At 40.6% G+C, this 15087-nt stretch overlaps 1 protein-coding gene across 13 annotated transcripts in view; it reads right to left on the bottom strand.

The window, feature by feature from the left end:
- The window catches only part of LOC132383951 (alpha-(1,6)-fucosyltransferase), an 825511-nt gene that overhangs the window by 92592 nt on the left and 717832 nt on the right, over positions 1-15087 (bottom strand). The window lies entirely within an intron of this gene.

The following is a 15087-nucleotide window of genomic DNA, read 5'->3' as shown; positions in this document are numbered from 1 at the left end:
CCAATCTCAGGAGCACTGGAAGACAAAAGTTTACAGAAGGAAACATAAGGCTTGTGATCAAAAATGAATAATTCTTAACTGCTTTGTAAAATTTAAGCATACAGAAAATGTAAGGAACAAGCCTTATGGTCCTTTGAGGCTGCAATTCCATTATGGGCATGTGCAGAATATGCCATTCAGTCAAGCAGATTTGTGCAGATGTATTATGTAGGGGTTTAACATGCCCTTCCAAAGGAAACAAAATTTCAAATTCCACACAGGTTTCTTCCATCATAAACAATATACTCAATTTTACTTTCCTTCCCTGTTCTCTTACCCTCTGTTTCCCTTGCTGTGTAAAGTATTCCAGAATTGAATGAATAAAATTTAGGAGAAGAGGAAGAGGTGGAAAAATTTGAAGAGGAAACTGCAGACTTCATTTCCACAACAGCTTAAGGCGGAACCAGCAAGAATGGACCTGACAGAATTCAGTATATACAAGAGGCAGGAATTGGAAAGCAGGAAAGCACAACTCTCAAAGGGTCAGAGGTCTGGACAAAGTTAAATGAAGAGGAAGGGTTGAGATTTGAATGAGAGTAAAAAGGTTCTGCACATTTTATTCATTACACTTAGACAAATCAGTCAAAACCTTTAATCGTTAAAATAAACCTCATTTGAGATACAGTGGCACAGAGGTATCTGAAATCAGTTAGAAAAGTGGCATTTTATATATATACCATGAGCTCAAAGCTACAGGATTGGGTCTGGTTGCAGAAAGTAAGTCAGTGCTAGATTTAATATATGGTACACAGACAGATATGTAACTTGAATCCTTCAAAACTGCACAATTCACTTGCTTTCTGTTATGCAACTCTCAATGAAGTGGAAGCTGAGTAACCAGGAAGGGGTTACTTCCAGTATTTTATAGAACACTTCTCAATGTGGTATTACGGATAAAAACGGCTTTTTACAGATATTGTTTGAAATATTAATAATTCAATATACAACCACAACATCAAGAGTAAAGAAACAGAGATTTTAAAAGGTGTTTTGTTTTTCTCAAATTAATCAACCAGGCATTCATGAGGATAAAATTAGGATGCATTGAACATAAGGAAGCAAGTGACACCCTTTGATGACTTTATTAACAGAAATGCTGCTGGTGACACCACAAGCACGAGTAATTCTGCAGATGCTGGAAATCCAAAGCAACACGCACAAATGCTGGAGGAACTCAGTAGGTCAGGCAACATCTATGGAAAAGAATAAACGGTCGGTGTTCTGGGCCGAGACCCTTTTTCAGGAGTATGAAAGATGAGGCCACCCCTAGTGTGGATGAGCAACACTTTATATTCCACCTTGGTACCCTCCAGCCTGATGGTGTGAGTGTCGATTTCTCCTTTTGGTGACCAAATTCCTACCCCTCCACCCTCCCATTCCACATTCTGACCTTTCACCTCTCACCTGCCCATTCCTTCCCCTTGGGTCTCCTCTTCCTTCCCTTTCTCCTATGGTCTACTCTCCTCTCCTATCAGATTCTTTCTTCTCTAGCCCCTGACCATTTCTACCCACCTGATTCACTTATCACCTTCCAGCTAGCCTCTTATCCCTCCCCCTATCTTTTTATTTTGGTATCTTACCCTTTCCTTCTCCGAGCTGAAGAAATGCCTCAGCCCGAAACATCAAATGTTTACTCTTTCCCATCAATTTTGTCTGACCTGCTGAGCTCCTGAGTGACACCACAAGCCCAAACAAGCAAAATATTAAGTAAATTGAAATATTTGGAAGAATAAAGCTGGTCAGACTTAAAAAAAATGAATAAAGTAAAAACTCTTAATTTATAAAATCAAAATGAAAAAGCACTCATCTTAAGGGCTTGATTTATCCATGTATTTGATTTAAAAAATAGTTTACCCCAAAACTAATAATTCCTGATTCTCAAATGGAGGAACTCTCTAAGAAAGTAACTATCAGCTTGACAATGGAATTAATGCTTATGGAGGTATTGAGGGCAAGGGTAAAATGTGCCATTTCACCTTCCATTGATGATATATAGGACCTGGTTTTCCAATCCTTTGAAGTCATTAGATTGTAAAGTTAATCACCAAGTTATTAGTCTCCTACCAGAATACAGAATTCATTAAATGTTTTCCCCCTTATCGTTCACCTTAAGTCTGTTCCTGAGGTCAGTTCCAACAGATTTTAAACATCCCTATTGTTAAAAGTAGCAAATCCCTCTTCTTGCTAACCTTGAGTCATGTTGCATGTGTTGCAAGTGTCATTAACAAATAAAGATAGGCCCTATGTCTCCAAAGCAGAGAATAAATTCTGTTTGTTGCTATTGGATTAATTATCCTCCAACCTCTTCCTCTGCTTGACCCAAACAATACACAATACTCCTCACATACATTACAGGAGTTACAGAGTTACTCCAAAACAAAAACAAACTTTTCAGTTCACTTTCTATTAGTCTTTCACTTGTCAAAATGTGTTGATACAACAAGACAGAGTTTAACTAATTCAGCTACAGAACATCAGTGACATTAGGTTATACATCATTGTACCCGCATAAATCACCATGCACAACAGCACCGATCTGGTTAGATCAGGCTTCAGGAGGGAACGTCTGATATTCCGTTGGTCTGTTTCTTGGTGAACAGTGAAACGAATGAAGCTATGGACACAAAAGTTATTTCATTTAAGGAGCTGGATTAGAAGGAACAACTTCTAGGCTCAACAAACACTGTATTGGATCAGTTTGCATAAATGTTCTCATTCATTTCTTTTCAAGGAAACAATTGAAGTTTTGACAAACACAGAAAGATGACCACTATTAAGCAGTAGTTTAAAAGCCATTCTGTACATTCACTTATTGAACTGCTGACAGGAGTAAGAATTGTGTGTGTGTATATATATATAGTAGTTTTCCAAGCCTCAGGGTATTAAACATCTAGTGATCATAATTCTAGGGGTTTCAAGATAACTATGGAGAAGGAAAGGTCTTGCTGAGATTCTGCATTGGAGAATTGTCAATTTTGTTGGCATCAGAAATGATCTGCTAGATGTAGATTGGGACAAGTTGCTTCCTGGCAAAGGGATGCCATCAAAAGTGAAATATTGAGGCTAACAGATTTAGGAAACTTTGGTTTTTGAGGGGTACTGAGGCCTGATTAAGAAGAAGGAGGTTCATAGCAAGTTTAGGGCAACAAGGAAAAAAGGGGCTTTTGAGGAGAAAAGACATGAAAGAGAACACTTAGAGGGACAAAAGAAGGCAAAGGTTGTTCTGGCAGACAAGGTGAAGGAGAATCTCAAAGGGCCTCTGCAGATACATTAAGAGCAAAAGGATAGCAAAGGACAAAATGCATTTACTTGAAGATTAATGTAGTCATCTAGCATTGGAGCTGATTGCAGAATATCTTAAACAGATTTTTTTTGCATCTGTATTTACTTGGGAAATGGACAGAAGCAAAACAGCAGCAAGGTTATGACTATATCCAGAAATGAACTGAAGCAAAACAGCAGCAAGGTTATGACTATATCCAGATTACAGAAGAGAAAGTGCTTGCTCTTTTGAGGCAATTATGATGGATAGGTGTTCCCTCGGACCATGTTGGAGGCTAGTACAGAAATTGCAGGGACCCTTACAGTCCTTAACCATGGATGAAGAGCTGGAGGACTACAAGACAGCTAATGTTGTTCTGTTGTTCAAGAAAGACTCTAACAAAAAGGTGGAAAATTATAGGGCAGTGAGCCTAATGTCAGTAAGTAGGTGAGTTCTTGGATGGTATTCTAAGGGACAAGATACATAAATATTTTGATAGACACAGCCTAAGTAAGGATAGTCAACACTGTTTTATGCCTGGAAGCTCACGTCTAACAAAACTTGAGTTTTTTGAAGAGGTCACTGGGAAAGTCGATGAAGGAAATCCTGTGGATGTTGTCTGCATGGATCTAGCAAGGCCTTTGACAAGTAACATGGCAAGCTGGTCAAGAAGGTTCAGTTGCTTGGCATTCAGGATGAAGTAGTAAATTAGGCTCAATATTGGTCTAGGAAGAAAAGGTAGTAGATGACTCTCTCTGAATGGAGTCCTGTGACTAGTGATGTGCCACAGGGATTGATGCTGGGTCCATTGTTGTTTGTCATCAATATCAATGCTTTGGATAATAACATGATAAACTGGATCAGCAAATTTGTGGATGACACCAAGATTGGGGAACAGCAATGAAGACCATCAAAGCTTGGACTAGCTGGAAAAATGGGCTGAAAAATAACAGATGGGATTTAATGCAGACAAGTGAGAGGTGTGGTACTTTTGGAGGACGAACCAGGATAGGACATACACGATGAACAACAGGGCACCTTTATCATATCTCCTACGTTCCAGGGAAAAACATCCTATGAGTATGGTAGAACAAAGGGATCTGGGAATACAGACCAATAATTTCCTGAAAGTGAAGTCACAGTTGATGGGGTCATAAAGAGAACTTATAGCACATTTTGTTGTGGTTCAGTCGTTCAGTCAAGTCTGACCCTTCCAGACCTCATGAACCATAGGTTTTCATGGCAAGATATGGAAGTAGATTGGCAGGCTTTTCTTCCATGCAGATACTGCTGTTCCCAGGTTGAACTCTGCCTTAAAGTCCAGTGCTGATGCCACACCACCAATAACCGGCCCTATAGTACATTGGCCTTCATAAATCAGAGTATTGAGTACAGGAATTAAGATTTTTTGTTGAAGTTGTACGAGACTTTGGCGAAGTCGCATTTGGAGTACTGTGTGCAGTTCAGGTCACCTACCTACAGGAAATAAATCAATAATATTGAAAGAGGACAAAGAAAATGTACAAGGATGTTGCCTGGACTTGAGGACCTGACTTATAGGAAATGGTTGAATAGGTTAGGATGTTTTGCCCTGGAGGGCAGGAGATGTGATAGAGATATACAGAATTATGAAGGGTATAGATAGGGTAAATGCAAGAAGACTTTTTCCACTGAGGTTGGATGAGACTAGAACTAGAGGTCACAGGTTAAGGGTGAAAAGTGAAATCAAGTCTGCTGCGAGCGTGGAACGAACTGGCAGTAACAGTGGTGAATGTGGGTTAGATCGCAATATTTAAGAAGCTTGGATAAGTGCATGGATGAGAGGAGTATAGTTCACGGACAAGTTGAATAGTTTAGTACCGACCAGATGGGCTGAAGTTTCTGTGCTGTAGTACTCATGTCTCTGAAGACCTTAATAGCCAGTGAAGCACTTTTGAAAAACTAAATATCTGTATGACTGGCATAATAAATGGAAAGTGGCAGCCAATTTTTGCACCGCAAATACCCACTAAAATTAACCTGGTAATGATGGTAGCATCTGACATTTTTCTTTGAAAAAAATAGGCTGAGGAATAATTATTGGCCAGAATAACTGCACATATCTTCAAAATTGTGTTGTGGGATCACAGGCCATTTGAAAGAGTAAATGAAGTATAAAAATCCCCATCTGAAAGCCAGCGCCTCTGGAGCATCAGTGAAAGTTGGTGGATTCAAATCCTTTGATTCGAGTTGACCTCACAAGTTTCTGACCTAAGCAAAAGGGGATACCACTGAGCCAAGCAAGTTCAAATACTGCTTTCAGAAACAGTGCGCATGATTTCATTTTCTCATAAAGGGGCTCTCCGGGTCATGATTAACCTGACTTACAGAAAACTGACTTTATATAAACCTTCCCATATAATTTAAAAACATTTTTCAAGGGAAAACTAATAATGAAATGCTTCATGGCATTCACTAATATCTGAATACAGTATATATTCTAATAATTTGATGGAAGTTATGACTAGGAGATTTGGGTATATGACATGGGTTACAACAGAAAACGTGTTTCTGATTTATGGTGAAATTGGGTTACAGACAGCTCCTAGGAACAAAATCTTTACAAAGGCAAAGTAGTGTCTGTATTTCCTTATGACAAAGGAGGAGGCCAATCCATCTACAGTTGGTCCTCCTTATCCGCGAGTTCTGCATGCGTGAATTCAACCAACTGCAAATCGCGAAAACCTGGAAGTGCTCTTCCAGCACTTGTTGTTTGAGCATGTACAGGATTTTTTTTCTTGTCATTATTCCCTAAACAATGCAGTATAACAACTAGTTTACATAGCATTTACATTGTATTAGGTATTATAAGTAATCTAGAGATGATTTAAAGTATACGGGAGGATGTGCATGGGTTATAGTGGATCTGGATAAAAAAAATCAGAAGTTCTTTTACTAAGTAAGTCGGAACAGGTACATCCAGTATTATTTAGCGTCAGTTAGTCAACCATTTGTCTTAGTATATAGTACATATTTTACTTTTCTATGCATATAAAACGCTTAAGAACATATGTTTCAGCGCCAGGCTAGGGACCGGAAGATCTCGAGTTCGATCCAGTAACAGACCACTTCCGAGCGCACTCTCATTCCGTGCCTGTTTGATGTGGAGGATCAAAAACCCGAAACCCCCAAACCCAATAATTAAACCACTGCGTTGCTTAGTAATAATTGTAGCTTTCATCAGGGAAGGGCCTTTCTCACCTTATCCTTTAAAATTGTTCCGATCGTTGACCGACTGTAGCCTAACGCTTTTCCAATGACCGATAGGGTTTCACCTCTTTCCAATCACTTTATTATTTCCACTTTATTTTCAATTGGTATTGTGATTATTTTCGTGAACGGAAACACCGCAGATTCAGAGTTCCGCTGCCGGGTCCTAATGCCCACCGCACTGAGAGAGGTTAAATAAGGGCTGGGGTTCCACTGGGTCCTAAGACCCACCGCATTGAGACAGGTTGAATAAGGGACTTGAGCATCCGCGTTTTTTGGTATCTGCGAGGGGTCCTGGAACCAATTCCTTGCGGATAAGAAGGGCCGACTGTATTTTGTGTGCCGGTTTTCGGAACAATCCACTTCCCCCATTTCTTTCCCTGTAACCTACTCTCCCACACGTTTAATAATCCCAATTTTCCTATTATTCTTCAACACTAGGAGTAATTTACACTAGCCAATTAATCCAATATCCTTGTCTATGGGACAGAAAAAAGCCGACTATCTGGAGGAAATTCTTACAATGACAGGTACTGTAGAACATGCAAACTTCACAGACAGTACCAGAGGGTACAATTGAATCAGGGTCTCTATACTACTTATAAAATGTGGATATTACATACTAGACCAGGGTTGATTGTCCTCTGCTAATTGACCTGGGAAAGGAGCTACTTAGCTAATTTTTCTGAACCAACATAGTCCCGGGTGAAGGAATGCACTCCTACTGCATTGTGGAAAAGTTACTGAATTACTATTCAGAGGCTGGGTCCAGTAATTATGAGTTACAAGTTCCAATCCCCCATGCAATGACAATTTGGATAATTAAATAAACCAAAATGAAACAAAAGCTAGTTTTTAATTATAATCACCAATCACTATTGGACTGTGACTAAAAACCCAGCTAATTCATTGATACACTCGGGAAAAGGAAGCCATATTTCCTCCAGTGTTATGTGTGTGTTGCTTTTGATTTCCAGGATCTGTAGACTTTCTCATGTTTCTTATTCAGTTTGGCCCATATGAAACTTCACTGATACTCTCACTGCCCTCTGAAACAGACAGTTTGACATGGACAATAAAAAGCACGTATCAGAGGATTTACACCCAGAGGCTATGAAGAAGTTCCATGTCACAGTGGAGGAACCCTGCAGATGATGCCATTGTTGTGCCTTTGTCCTTCCTGGTGATAGATGTGGGTTTAGAGGATTGCTGTTGATGAAGTCTGGCTGAGCAACGTCTGTAGGGGGTGAGCATTACAGTCAGACTGCTAGCAGAGGAGGGATTAGAAGTTCAGAAAATAGATGGAGTTCCAGTCAGTGGGATGCTTTATCCTGGACAATTTCAAAGCTGAACATTGATCCAACTGTACATTACGACAACAAGCGAATATTCCATCACACTCCTTGCATGTACCGTGTAGAAGGTGGAAAAGATCCGCTCAGTCAGATGAAATGCTTAGAGCAGGAAACTTGGCCTTCAGTATATTCCTGTTGTCACAGTATTTATGTGGTTGTTCTAGGTGAATTCTTGTGAATGGCAGTCATGCAGATGATAGGGGTTTAAAACATTGTTTGGTGATGAAGGACAGGTAGTCTGACTTTCACTTAGTGGAGATGGTCAATGCCTGCCACGCATAACTTGAATACTACTTGTCACATATCAATTCATAACTCAAAGAACACTTGGAATGCTTCATTTTCTGAGGACTTGTGAATGGAATTAAATATAATTGTGCCATAGTCACAGAGCAATATAGCAAGGATCTGAACCCTACACCTCAGTCAGCACACAGTGCTCGCCAAGCTCATCCCAACTCCCTGCATTTGGCCCATACCCTCTAAGCCTTGCCACTTCATGTACCTATCCAAGTGGTTCTTAAATGATGCTGTTGTACCTACTTCAGCTACTTCCTCTGGCAGCTCATTGCATCGATCCTCTATCTGAACAAGTTGTCCCCTGAGGTCCCTTTGAAATTTCTCCATCACTACCTAAACTTATGGCCTTTAGTTCTGCGCTGTCTACTCTGGGGAAAAGTTCTACCATCCACCCTATCTATGCCTCTCATAATAAGAATGAAGACAAACATCCACCTTCCCCAAACATGTGCGCGCAAGCACACACACACACACACACACACACACACACACACACACACACACACACACACACACTCACACACACACACACACACACACACACTCTCTCTCACACACACACACACACACACACACACACACACTCACACACACACACACACACACACACACTCACACACACACACACACACACACACACACACACACACACACACACTCACACACACGCGCACACAAAGCTGCACCTTTCCAATAAATACCTCTTTACTTTTTTCTCTCCATCTGATAGTCTGCCAAGTGCAATTCTGCGTGATAGCAGAAATGGAGGCAGGCACCGAGACACCTGCAAGCTTAATTTGCTTCAAAGGCCAGTTTAATCTGCATGTGTCTGGGATGATATGCAAAGATTCCTCGCTATAAACCCAGTGTACAGCTTCAAAATTACTTTAGTCAGCCTTCAGTAGCTCTTATTAACTAATTTATTTTTACAAGTCCTATTCACTAAACATTGACTTTCCATTCTGCAGCAGAGCAAACAGTTGCACAGCCCTTGGGTATTTGATGTTATACAGTGATGGAAATTAAATGCGTAAAAACATGAAGCTACAATGTAATTTCACTCCTTCAATGAGTACTGTCTTTTTTTGATGACATGAAGTTCATCGTTGGATAATGGAGTAATTTAGAATGTGTGCAAAGACGAAGTATTGCATTTAAATCTTCTCCTTCGATGAGGCATATTGCTTATTATATTTATACATAATAATAAAGTTTTTAGCCACTTTTTCAAAGGGGCATAAAGTCTTGCAGAAGCTTTCTGTACTTGGCAAAGCCCATTTCTCTTGAACAGATCTTGTAGCATCTCAGTTACTAGGGAAAGGCCTTTTGGTTAAAGAATAAGGTGCAAGGAAGAGCGAGGCACTTGTTGGTTTGGCAGGAGATGCGAGTGCTGTGGGGGAGCTAGGTGCCAGTAAGATGGCAGGCGTGCGGCAACAAGATGGGACCAGGTAACGGGATGCAACATCTTGTGGGGGGAAATTTGGTGAGCTGAACCCCAGTGCATTTAGTTCCCAATCCAGTCAGACTACGATGTCCTGCAAAGCCCAGCGAACCTTTACTACTGGGTCAAGGCCAAAACACCAGCATGCTTCCAGTGCGGAGAGAAGGGTACACTAGAGCATATTCTTAGCAGCTGCCCAAAAGCCCTGGGGTTGGGGTGTTATCATTGGTGCCATGACCAGATGTTGAAGACAGTGGAAGACACCTTGTGCGCAGCCATCACCCAGAAAAGCAAAGCAGGGGAGAAGGTTCAAACCTAATCCAAGGAGCCTGGCGGCCTTCTAGCAACAGCAAAAACTGGCAATTGAGGGTCAACCCCAGGGAACTAGCTCAGATTCTCTTAGCACATCTCCTTGACCATGCTCAGGCCAGACATGGTGCTGCTGTCAGTCATCTAGACAGGTGGTCATGTTGGAGCTGACCGTTCCCTACAAGACCAGATGGAGGAGGCCCATGAAAGAAAAAAAGAGCAAGTATCAAGACTTGGTGAAGGAGTGCTGCAGCAAAGGGTGGCAGGCACATTGTATGCCCATAGAGGTGGGCTGCAGAGGGCTTGCTGGTCAATCCCTCTGCCAAGCCTACAGCTGGATGGGCATCTCAGGAGCCCAGAAGAGGAAAGCCATCAGGAACACTGAAGAGGTAGGAGAGTGAGCCATGAGATGGCTGTGGATCAGAGGAGTGATCCATGGCAGAATGCTACTCAGATATGCTGGGATGCCCTGGTAAGGGTGTCTGATGTTGAAAGACGCGAAACACCCTGTGAACCAAAGTTACATCACTCTGATGATGTGGCTGAGTGCATCGCAAGACGTATCATTCTATCAGATGAAAAAAAAGGCTTTCTGCAGACTTTCAAATTAGTGGTGTCTTTGAGCTGGCCTGATATTCATTGCCTGTTACTAGAGCTCTCTGAGCATGTAATAAGAAGCTACTCTCCAGCACTGTAGTTGATCAAAATTTTAGCCCTCTAGAAAATTAATTTCATCAGAACTTGCAAAACAAAAACCTTTTGTAATTTTGCGCTATCCATCTCTAATATCACATTGGGGTAAAAGGAAACACTGTAAAATGTATGTCGCTTCACAGTTATGAGAGTAACACATCCACTTCAAGGTTTGATGTGTGGTGCATTCATAGATGCTTTTCTGCACACCCCTGTTGTAACGCATAGTTATTTGAGGTTACTGTTGCCTTCCTGTTAGTTTGAAGCAGTCTGGCCATTCTCTTCTGACCTCTCTCATTGGCAAGGAGTTTTTGCCCAAAGACCTGCCACTCACTGGATGGTTTTTTTTTCTTGCACCATTCTCTGAAAAACCCTAGAGAGCATCTGTGTGAAACTCTCAGGAGATCTGCAGGTTCTGAGACACTCAAGCCACCCCATCTGGCACTAACAATCCGTCTATGGCCAAAGTCACTTACAGCACACTTTTTCCCCATTCTGAAATTTGGTTTGAACAACAAATGAACCTCTTGACCATGTCTGCATGCTTTTATGACTTGAATTGCTGCCATATAATTGACTGATTAGATATTTGCATTAACGAACAAATGCACAGGTATACCTAATAACATAGCCACTGACTGTATATGTGGTTCTTTCTTTTAAGAATTCAGTTTTTGCCCATTGAGTCCACTAGTAATATGGACCTTCACTACCAACATTTGGGTTCCATATAACCATATAACAATTACAGCACAGAAACAGGCCATCTTGGCCCTTCTAGTCCATGCCGAACACTTACTGTCACCTAGTCCCACCTACCTGCACTCAGTCCACAACCCTCCATTCCTTTCCTGTCCGTATACCTATCCAATTTTACTTTAAATGACAAAATCAAATCTGCCTCTACCACTTCTACTGGAAGCTCGTTCCACACAGCTACCACTCTCTGAGTAAAGAAATTCCCCCTCGTGTTACCCCTAAACTTGTACCCCTTAACTCTCAAATCATGTCCTCTTGTTTGAATCTCCCCTACTCTCAATGGAAAAAGTCTATCCATGTCAACTCTATCTATCCCCCTCATAATTTTAAATACCTCTATCAAGTCCCCCCTCAACCTTCTACGCTCCAAAGAATAAAGACCTAACTTGTTCAACCTTTCTCTGTAACTTAGGTGCTGAAACCCAGGTAACATTCTAGTAAATCTCCTCTGTACTCTCTCTAATTTGTTGACATATTTCCTATAATTCAGTGACCAGAATGTTACACAATACTCCAAATTTGGCCTCACCAATGCCTTGTACAATTTTAACATTATATCCCAACTCCTATACTCAATACTCTGATTTATAAAGGCCAACATACCAAAAGCTTTCTTCACCACCCTTTCCACATGAGATTCCACCTTCAGGGAACTATGCACCATTATTCCTAGATCACTCTGTTCTAGTGAAACCGAAAAAAAGTAGTTACTTCTGGGACGTTGACCCTATTAACAGACATCCAATTCTGGATGGTTTGTGACTTAAAGTTGGAGATGCGCATATGAGATGGACAGTTTTGTCTTGAATGGTGTATAGCTTGCTTAATATTGCCGAGGCTGCATTCATTCCATCAAATGAAATGCGCTCCATCATAGTGAGTTCTGCCATGTGGATGTTGAAAAGTAGTTAGGCTTCATGAGGTAAATCAGATGCAAAAGCCCAAACTCTGATCTGCTCTAGAGCCAATGACATTTATTTCTTTGAAATATCTGAAGCCCAGTGATTGGTGACTTGAAGCATGGTGATGAAGGGGAATTCAGCAATGGTACTGCCACTGAATGTCACATCAATGTTCAAAGTCCAGTAACATAGCAGACTTTACTTGCTGCTTATTAATTCAAGCTTGGTTCAGCTTATGTTATTCCAGCAAACATATCAATGTTCTGCTGGATTCTCCCTTGCCTATAAAGAGATAAAGGGGGCAGAGGTTTTATATACTGTTAATAGCAGAATTTTAAAGGCACTTGAGTCAATCCAAATGTTGTTTTGTCTTAAGTGTTTGTTCAGTGGGTGAATTAACAGTTCAGCAGAACTAAACATCACACAGCCCAACATAAGTATGTTTACAGTCTTGGTGCATTGTGGTAATTAACGGTGGAATAAAGGATCAGAAAACAACAGATATCATAAATAGAGAAAATAAATTCCACCTTGTGCAATGGGCCTGCAACTAAATTAAATCAGAACCTCTGCTCTGTAATCTGAAATTTATAGAACCATATTTGTTTTAATGGGATACATCAGAAGAGAAAACACTCACAGTGTCACAAGTCCTGATGCATCCTGAAACATAGACAATTCCTCTCTCCTATGGATGCTGCCTGACCCACAGAGCTCATCCAATGGATTTTTTTTAAATTGCTATCACTAGAATATGTCAGTTGATGAAATGAAACCCCTGCTCCAAGAGACCACTGAGTTGTCAGGGACATTAACTCTTGTGGTTAATTGACTGAGAGGTAGAATGATTACACTTGAACTAATTCAGCAAAGCTCTGGAAAGCCAGATGAATATTGTATCATTCAGCCCACATTGCACAGATGGCATTTCTAGTATGTCTGCAGGGTGAAAACTATGGGGGTTCTAAACATTTTGATCATCTGACACTGTGCAAATCCTTTCAGTTTCATATTGATGAGGTTTTCATCCAGTCTTATCTAAAGGCCTTTCCAACTGAGCAATAACCTCTCTTGCTGATCCCCCTACCATGTGTGGAAAATGCTATTCTCATTTCTAGTTTTACTGAAGTAATTTCCAATTGCAAGTCCTCATCTACACAGAATTATCAAATTGACGGTATCTTGAGACCAGTCGACTGGTACAACTCAGGAAGTGCAGGAAATCTGATAGCTTTACTGTAGAGCTGAGTTTGTGTAGCTTGCAAAAGATAGAGGGAAAAGATCCAAGTGGAGGTCAATTTTTGTCAAAGTTGGAGGATTAATAATTCCCTTCCTGGCTTCTCAAATATTATTGAAGATTTTACCGCGTGGGGTGTCTGAAATGTTCTTCAGTGATTACACAAGAAGAATGGATGGGGCTTTGTGGTGTTAAGAGAATGCAAACCTGAATGGCAGAGTTGAAGGAAAATTTGATAAGGTTCTTTGGGTAAGGCAAGCAGAAAAAGCCAAAATCCAAGGGATTGTAATAAGTTTGTCCCAAAATGGGGGAAAGAGTCTAATGGCCAATGGTCAGTTTTCTTTAAATGACTGGAGAGCTTTTATCAGTAGTATTCCACAGAGCTCAGCTCTGGTCCCTTGCTTTTAGTAACATAGGGAACATAATAAAGAAATTTGCAAAAATTAGAAAAAAATCTGTTGACAGCCAAGAGGGGAGCTTCAGACTGCAGGGAAACTAGGGTGGTTTGGTTAGGTGAGAGAAACAAGGCAAAAAGCACCTAATCCCAAGAAATGGCTATAAAAAATCTGAGGAGGTGCAACAAGGCAGGGGAATACACAATAACTGGAACAACATTAGATGGTGTGAAGAAACAGATGGTCCTTAGAATATAAATCCACATATCAGTTGAGGGAAAAATATTTTAAAAAATGGAGATTATGTGAGCATACAAGACGTAGCCTGTGAATCGGGTTACAGTTCTGGTCACAATACAAAAAAGATAGAACTGTGCTGGAAAGGGTGGAAATGAGGGTTGTGAGGATGTTACAGAGTCACAGAACACTACAGCACAGAAACAGGCACTTTGGCCCATCTAGTCTATGCCAAATCATTAATCTGCCCTGTTCCTTTGACCTGTACCCAGACAATAGCCCTGAATACTCCTCCCATCCATGTACCTATACAAATTACACTTAAATGTTGAAATTGACCCCCATTTGCCACTTGTGCTGGCTGTTCATTCCACACTCTCACCGCCTTCTCAGTGGTTTCCCTTAAATATTTCACTTTCACCCTTAATCATGACCTCTAGCTTTAGTCTCACCAATCCTCAGTGGAAAAGGCCTGCTTGTATGTACCCTCTCTATATCCCTTATAATTTTGTGTAACTCTTAAAAAAAAAATCATCCCTCATTCTTCTACATTCTAGGAAATAAAGTGCTTAACCTTTTCCTATAACCCAGGTCCTCAGGTCTCAGCAATAAGATTGTAAATTTTCTCAGTTCTTTCAATCTTAATTTACAATTTTCCTGCAGGTAGGTAAATTACAGGACCAAAACTTGATACTATCCTCCAAACTAGGTCTTCCCAATGTCTTACACAATTTCAATATATAGTGCCTATAAAAAGTATTCACCCCCCCGGAAGTTTTCATGTTTTATTGTTTTACAGCATTGTATCACAGTGGATTTAACTTGGCTTTTTTGACACTGATCAACAGAAAAAGGGTCTTTCGTGTCAAAGTGAGAACAGATCTCTACAAAGTGATCTAAATTAATTAT

The sequence above is a fragment of the Hypanus sabinus genome, chromosome 2 (assembly GCF_030144855.1).
Source record: "Hypanus sabinus isolate sHypSab1 chromosome 2, sHypSab1.hap1, whole genome shotgun sequence".
Taxonomy (NCBI): Eukaryota; Metazoa; Chordata; class Chondrichthyes; order Myliobatiformes; family Dasyatidae; genus Hypanus; species Hypanus sabinus.
The sequence above is the reverse complement of the archived record's forward strand: the minus strand, read 5'-3'. Positions and strand labels throughout refer to the sequence as shown.